This window comes from Geotrypetes seraphini, chromosome 11, assembly GCF_902459505.1.
Source record: "Geotrypetes seraphini chromosome 11, aGeoSer1.1, whole genome shotgun sequence".
Classification (NCBI taxonomy): domain Eukaryota; kingdom Metazoa; phylum Chordata; class Amphibia; order Gymnophiona; family Dermophiidae; genus Geotrypetes; species Geotrypetes seraphini.
Genome location: NC_047094.1, coordinates 72,815,539 through 72,824,213, shown reverse-complemented (window position 1 = coordinate 72,824,213; position 8,675 = coordinate 72,815,539).

Below are 8,675 nucleotides of genomic sequence, written 5' to 3'. Positions count from 1 at the left end.
ATCAAACACCAATTGGATAAAATCCTGGATGAAAAGAATCTACGGGATCCCCGACAACATGGATTTACTAAGGGGAGATCATGCCAATCCAACCTGATCAGCTTCTTTGATTGGGTGACGGAGAAGCTGGATATTGGGGAGTCCCTAGACATCGTGTACCTGGACTTTAGCAAAGCATTCAATAGCGTACCACACCGCAGGTTGCTGGGCAAGATGAGTTCTATAGGATTAGGTGACACATTGACGCAATGGGTTGGGAACTGGCTTGGAGGTAGGCTTCAAAGGGTGGTGGTGAAAGGCACCCCCTCCGAAATGACGGAGGTGATCAGTGGAGTGCCACAGGGCTCAGTCTTGGGCCCAATCCTATTCAACATCTTTATAAGGGACTTGGCAGAAGGGCTTTGAGGTAAAATAACATTATTCGCCGATGACGCCAAACTAAGTAATGTAGTGGGCAAATGCACAACAGACGAAGATTCAATGCCCGACAACATGATGCACGACCTACTCCTGCTGGAGCGCTGGTCTAGGACATGGCAACTCAACTTCAATGCCAAAAAATGCAAAATTATGCACCTGGGCAGCCAAAATCCATGCAAGTCTTATACCCTTAATGGCGAGATCCTAGCAAAAACGGTAGCAGAACGAGACTTGGGGGTAATCATCAGTGAGGACATGAAGTCTGCCAATCAAGTGGAGCAGGCTTCATCCAAGGCAAGACAAATAATGGGTTGCATACGAAGGGGTTTCGTCAGCCGTAAGGAGGAAGTCATTATACCATTGTATAGATCCATGGTGAGGCCCCACCTGGAATACTGTGTGCAATTTTGGAGGCCACATTATTGCAAGGATGTGCTGAGACTGGAGTCGGTGCAGAGAATGGCCACCCGGATGGTCTCGGGACTCAAGGATCTTCCATATGAAGAACGGCTTGACAAATTACAGCTATACTCGCTCGAGGAGCGCAGAGAGAGGGGAGACATGATCGAGACGTTCAAGTATCTTACGGGCCGCATCGAGGCGGAGGAAGATATCTTCTTTTTCAAGGGTCCCACAACAACAAGAGGGCATCCGTGGAAAATCAGGGGCGGGAAACTGCGAGGTGACACCAGGAAATTCTTTTTCACTGAAAGAGTGGTTGATCGCTGGAACAGTCTTCCACTACAGGTGATTGAGGCCAGCAGCGTGCCTGATTTTAAGGCCAAATGGGATAGACACGTGGGATCTATTCACAGAGAAAGGTAGGGGAGGGTCATTAGGGTGGGCAGACTAGATGGGCCGTGGCCCTTATCTGCCGTCTATTTCTATGTTTCTATGTTTCTATGTTTCTATGTTACCTTTGTCTTCTCTGATTTCTGCTTTTCTCATCTTCTTGTTACTCTCTTCCTTCCATCCACTGTCTGCCATCTCTCTGCACCTATATGGCATCTTCTCTCCTTCTATGCCCCTTCCAGAAACTGTATGCCTCCCCCTTCCATCACTCCTTTCACCCCCATTGGTCTGGTATCTGTCTCCTCTCCTTCCCCCCTGCTCTGGCATCTCTCTCTCTGCTCCCTTCCTCCTGTTCTTCCTGGTCTTCCTTCTCAATTTATTTTCTGCCTCTGTCTAAATTCTTTTTTTCTATTCAGTCCTCAATTTCCCTCTTTCACTATGTTTACCTATAGCTTGCCACCTCTTTCCCTCACCCCTTCCAGTAACTAACTCTATCCTCTTCCCTCAATCCTGCATGTGCCCTTTTTTTCTTTCTCTTCCCCACTTCCTTCCAGCATCTGCTCCCCCTTTCCCTCACACTTCCATTCAGCAGCTGTCCTTCCTCTCCCCCACACTTCCATTCAGTGTCTGTTTCCCTCTCTCTACCCCTTCCATTTACTGTTCACCCTCTATCTCGCCCCTTCCATTCATTGCCCTCTGTGCTCTTTCTATCCAGTGTGCACCCTCTCTCTTCCATATGGCATCTTCCCTTTTTCTATGCTCCTTCCATAAACTATCTATCCCGTGCCCCTTCTCTCCTTTGTACATGATTGATTTCAACTCTGTCACCTCTCCGTTTTTCCTTCTCTGTCACCACCCCCTCCCCTATGCTCTGGCATCTCTCTCTTCTTTCTTTCCTTCTCACCTCACGGTCTGGTATCATCCCTTCCCTGATTCCCAGCATCTTTCTCCTTTCCTTTTCTTCCAACTCTCCCCCTCCATGCTCTGACATCTCCTGGAGGCCACGAGGGACTGTTTCAGGGAGCAGCTGGTCACGGAACCAACACGGGAAGATGCCACTCTTGACCTAATCTTCAATGGACTAGGGGGACCTGCAAAAGAGGTGGCGGTACTAGCCCCACTGGGAAACAGAGATCATAACACAATCCATTGCAGGCTTGAAATTGGATCAAAGGTGAAAAGAACCACAACGACGGCACTCAACTTCAAAAAAGGAAATTATGATGCCATGAGGAAAATGGTAAGAAAGAAACTCAATGGAAACGCAAGGAAGATGGAGTCTGTAGAAAAAGCCTGGACCCTACTCAAGGGCACGGTGCACGAAGCACAGAACCTGTGTGTCCCCAAGTTCAGGAAGGGGTGCAAAAAAAATAGAACAAAAAACCCAGTGTGGATAACAAATGCAGTAATAAAGGCGATAAGTGACAAGAAAACATCAATCAAAAAATGGAAAAAAGACCAAACAAAGGACAACCAAAAAGAGCACAAAGAACACCAGAGGGAGTGTCACCGAGTGGTTAGGAAAGCAAAAAGAGAATATGAAGAGAGACTGGCGGGGGAAGCAACAAACTTCAAATCATTCTTCAGGTACGTTAAGGGGAGACAATCAGCGAGGGAGGAGGTGGGACCCTTGGATGATGGAGATAAAAAGGGAGTAGTAAAAGAGGAAATGGAGATAGCTGACAAGTTAAATGAGTTCTTCACGTCAGTCTTCACGAGGGAAGACACAACCAACATTCTCTGAAGAGATTGCAAATGGAGACCAGGATGATAAGCTGGTCCAATTAGAGGTAAGCCAAGAGGATGTCCTCAGGCAGATAGATAGGCTAAAGAGTGACAAATCGCCAGGTCCAGATGGCATTCATCCAAGGGTACTCAAGGAACTAAGGAACGAAATAGCAGAGCCACTTCAACAAATATACAACCTATCCTTAAAAACTGAAGAGGTTCCGGAGGACTGGAAAATAGCTAATGTCATGCCCATCTTCAAGAAGGGTTCAAGGGGTGACTCAGGGAACTACAGGCCAGTGAGTTTGACCTCAGTCCCGGGAAAGATGATGGAAGCGCTGATTAAGGCCAGCATCTGTGAACACGTCGAAAACAATGGGCTGTTAAAGTCAAGTCAGCATGGCTTCTGCAAGGGTAGGTCATGCCTCACAAACGTATTGTACTTCTTTGAGGGGGTAAACAGCCAGGTGGATAAAGGGGATTCCACAGACTTCATTTACCTTGATTTCCAAAGAGCCTTCGACAAGGTACCTCACGAAAGACTGCTTAAGAAGCTATGGAACCACGGGGTGCAAGGGGAGGTTCACCAATGGATCAAAAACTGGCTAGCAGACAGGAAACAGAGGGTTGGGGTAAAGGGCCATTACTCAAACTGGCAACAGGTCACGAGCGGAGTTCTGCAGGGGTCGATGCTGGGACCGCTCCTGTTCAATATATTTATCAACGACCTGGAGGCGGGAACAAAATGTGAGCTCATTAAATTTGCGGATGACACCAAACTATATAGCAGGGTTAAAACCAAGGAAGACTGCGAAGATCTCCAAAAGGATCTGACGACACTGGAGGAGTGGGCCAAAAAGTGGCAAATGAGCTTCAACATAGGGAAATGCAAGGTCATGCATGTGGGGAAAAAGAACCCGATGTTCACTTACAAAATGAGGGGATCACCGCTAGGGGTGAGTAACCTAGAAAGAGACCTGGGAGTGATGGTAGACACAACATTGAAATCGTCGGCGCAGTGCGCCACAGCCTCAAGGAAAGCAAACAAAATGCTGGGTATCATCAAAAAGGGTATCACGACCAGGACGAAGGAAGTCATCCTGCCACTATATCGTGCAATGGTGCGCCCGCACCTGGAGTACTGCGTCCAGTACTGGTCGCCGTACCTCAAGAAGGACATGGCGGTACTTGAGAGAGTCCAGAGAAGAGCAACTAAGCTAATTAAGGGAATGGAAAACCTCTCGTATACTGACAGACTGAAGGAGCTGGGGCTGTTCTCCCTGGAGAAGCGGAGACTTAGAGGTGACATGATAGAAACCTTCAAGATCCTGAAGGGCATAGAAAAAGTAGACAGGGACAGATTTTTCAAATTATGGGGAACCACAAGTACAAGGGGGCACTCGGAGAAATTGAAAGGGGACAGGTTTAAGACAAACGCCAGGAAGTTCTTTTTCACCCAGAGGGTGGTGGATACATGGAACACACTTCCGGAGGCTGTGATAGGCAGAAACACGTTACAGGGCTTCAAAGAAGGTTTGGATAGGTTCCTAGAGGACAAAGGGATTGAGGGGTACAGATAGGAGTAGAGGCAGGTTATAGGGATAGGAGTAAGAGGTAAGTACAGATAGGAGTAGAGGCAGGTTATAGGGATAGGAGTAAGAGGTAAGTTATAGAAATAGTCAGGGATCACTGCTCAGGCAATAGGCCTGAAGGGCCGCCGCGGGAGCGGACCGCTGGGTGAGATGAACCTCTGGTCTGCCTCAGCGGAGGCAACTTCTTATGTTCTTATGTTCTTTCCCCCTTCCTTTTCCCTTGATCTGGCATACCTTCCTACTTCCCTCCATGCCCTGGCGTCTCTTCTTCCCTCCAAGCCCTGGCATCTCCTTTCATTCCCTCCAGTTGGGTACAGCAACACTTTCCCCAATTTTCTCCCCTCTGCTCCCTTTCCTCCTTCTGTCACCCAAGGCCTGGTGTCCTGAACTTCATCGGGCAGCAGCAGCATTCACAATTCACTGCTGTTGCCGGCTTCAGGCTTTCCTCTCTGTCGGGTCTTGTCTTCGTGAAAACGGGAAGTAGGCAGGTCCTGGCAGAGAGGAAGGCCTGAAGCCGGCAACAGCAGCGAATTGTAAAAGCTGCTGCCTGAAGAAGGTAATGGCGCCAGGCCTTGGAGCACCGAGACAGACCGCTTCTCCCCCCTCCCAGCCGAACCCCCGCTGACCCTCCTATCTCTTCCCCCCCAAGTGAACCTTTCCGACTCTCCCAGCGAGAGCAGCAAACCTCCCTCCAGTAGCATCGGCTGCTTCGCGGCTTTCTCCTGCCGGTGAAGCGTCACTGATGACATCATCAGTGACACGGCAGAGGGAGGAGAAAGCCGCGAAGCAGCCAACGCTACTAGAGGGAGGTTTGCTGCTCTCGCTGGGTGGATGGGAGCGTGATAGGGACCGGGCCGGCTGTGCACCCCCCCCTAAGGCTGCATCCGGGGCGGCCGCCCCCCCCTCTTGGTACGTCACTGCCAAGTACCGAGCCCTGGGGCACACTGCTAGTCACTTTCTCCCAGTCTGAGAACTTCCCATTTATGCCCACTCTCTGCTTTCTGTTCTCCAGCCATTTGCCTATCCATCTTAGTATATCTCCCTCTATTCCATGGCTTTGTAGTTTTCTGAGAAGTCTTTCATGTGGAACCTTGTCAAATGCTTTCTGGAAGTCCACCGGTTCTCCACTATCAATTTGTTTGTTCACAGTCTCAAAAAAATTGAAGTAAATTCGTCAAACCATGATTTCCCTTTCCTGAAGCCATGTTGATTGGCTCTCATCAGGTCGTGTGTATCCAAGTGCCGGACTATGCTATCTTTAATCAGTGCTTCAACCATCTATCCAGTGACAGACTTAAGACTCACAAGTCTGTAGTTGCCCGGTTCTCCTCTTGATCCTTTTTTGAAAATTGGCATGATGTTTGCTATCTTCCAATCGTCCAGTATCTGTCCAGTTCTAATTGACAGGTGAAACCATTGGGACTGAAGCCTTTTTAAAAATATTGGCAAAAAATATATTCTGTGAAGAGGAGGAAGTCCATTCACTGGGTATTTGAAATCTTCCTTCAAGAATCTATAGAATAGGTCCTTGGGAGACATTGTCAACAATTTTGGAAAGTTCAGAATCCTAAGATTCAACATTTTAATATGATTTTCAAAGTTTTCAGCTTTTCTAGCAACAATAGTCTTTCTTGCATTCTAGAAAATTGAGTAGATTGTAACCCTTGGACCCATTGATCTAAATATTTAACTTTTTTCCCATGGACTTTCATCTCTTCCTCAACTTTATCCAACCTTTGTACCTGTGTGTGAACCAGGGGTAAGGTTCCAGCACATAGTTTGTGGAGGGAGTCTAATGCTGTCCAAATTGACTCTAGTGTGAATTCAGTAGGTCTTACCAATGGAAGGACCGGTAATATCTGTCCTTCATTTGCTGAACCTTCCACAATCTTCTCTTGCTTTGATGTCCCAGCCATGGCGATTTGAAAAGTCGACAAGCCCACCAACTCCGTTGGCGACAATACTTCCCGTCCCTGCAAGGTTTTTGATACTTCCCAATCTTGCGGCTGCAGAGGAGGGGCAGGTCCCATGGAACTAAGCAATGCTTCGCTCCCAAATGCCGAAGTCTCTCACGCAATGCCGGTTTACTCCATGGTGAAAATGTTAGGAAGCTTGTTATCACCTCCTGCCGCATCAAGGTAGGTTCGAACTGCCGGGCTGAAACAGCCACTCTACCCCTTCTTTTAGGCATCTTCGTTATTGAGTTCAAACCTGAAAATTGGGTAAAGAATAGTATAACGGCAGGAGAGGGTTTCTTAGCGTCCTCACTACGCCGCCATCATGCCTTCCACTGTATGCAGTAGCATACTAAGGGGGGGGGCTGCTCCCGGCCTTGCCGTTCAATCCCCCCCCCACCCCCGAAGGACCGCTCGCCCACCTGGCCTCCCTGCACCACCAAGAAGCAGCCGGCAGCGGGATCGCGATATCAGCGATCCCTGAGCTGCTTCGGCGCTGCAGTCCTGCCCCTCCTCTGACGTCAGAGGAGGGGCAGGACTGCGGCGCAGGAAGCAGCTCCGAAGCAGCGCAGGGATCGCTGACATCGCGATAACCAACCACACTGTACACTGCCTACCAAATATCATTCACCGCTCATCCATACTGCCAGACAGACAGAAACCACCACAGAAGGCGAGTAAGATGGAATAACTCGATTGTTAATAGCTAGGCAAAGGCAATCCAGCCAGAAATGAAAAAAATTGATTGATCAATGATTATTCAATTGGACCAAGTGAAAAAGAGAACAAAACAAACTAAGATAGCAAAAATAGATCAAAAGGATGCAAGAACAGCAAACCAAACAAAAAAGGATGGGAGGCACCACAACATACAACCTAACCAGGCACCATCTTGAAAAAAAAAATTATTTCCCAAACATGTTTCTAGTGCTACAAAAAAATACAAAGTATTTTTTAGCACGTGGAAACATGGGCAGATACGAAAGCTATTTCAGGATTCTTGTGCATTCCCTGCGGTAGTGGATTTTAACCTGCAATAAGCACATTCGCGCTTACTGAAGATGAATTAAAGGGCATAATTTGGGAGACTGCACCTTTAAAAAGATATACACAGGATGGAGTTATCCAGAGGAAGGCAACTAAAATGGTTGGTGGTCTTCGTGATTAGCTGTATGGGAACAGACTTAAAGATCTTAATATGTATGCTTTGGAGTAAAGGTGGGAGAGGGGAAATATGATAGAGATGGTTAAATACTTACGTGACATAAATGCACATGAGATGAGTCTCTTTCAATTGAAAGGAAACCCTGGAATGAGGGGGCATAGGATGAAAGGTGCAGTCTCCAAAATTGTACACAATATTCTAAATGAGGTCTCACCATAGTCTTAAACAAGGTCATCAATACTTCCTTTTTCCTACTGGTCATTCAAACATCCTTCTAGCCTTTTCAACCTGATTGGCCATCTTAAGACCATCGGTTATGTACCAATATTCAGCACTTAATCAGCCAGTACCCCATAGCCATTTAAATGCTGAACAACGTAGAGCTGACCGAATAACATATTCTATTTGGACGAATACAAATATTAAAAAGTATTATTCAGCTGAATACAAACACTGACTACAACTAATGGGCATTGAACTTTAACATATCAAATAATAACATCCCCCCTCCCTTTTTACAAAACTGCGAAAGAGGATTTTAACGCTGGCTAGTGCGCTGAATGCTTTGTGCTGCTCTGACGGTCATAAAGTTCCAGTGAGCGTTAGAGCAGAACAGAGCATTCAGCGTGCCGACCGATGCTAAAAATCTCTTGCAAAGTTTTGTAAAAAGGAGGGAGGGGAGAAGAAACAACGTGAAATCTGAGAATAAGGCCCGGTTTCTCTAACCAGCACCCAAGCTCCTTAAAAAATGTTTAAATACCATTTGAGTTTCAAGGCACCTAAAAAATCGGCACCGTAAGGTGTTTTAGGCCGCCTAACACCACTGTGGGCATGGCTTAAGCCAGAAGTGGCGTTAGGTGGCCTGAAGCACCCACAAAAGCATAATCCTTATCAAAGGTAGGCACCGGAAATGTAGGCCTGGAAAACCCTGGCCTACATTTCCAGTGCCTACCTTTCCTGGATGAGCGATTCTGTCTCAGGCACTGTTGTGTGATTGACATGTGATCGGTGGCCGCTTTTAAG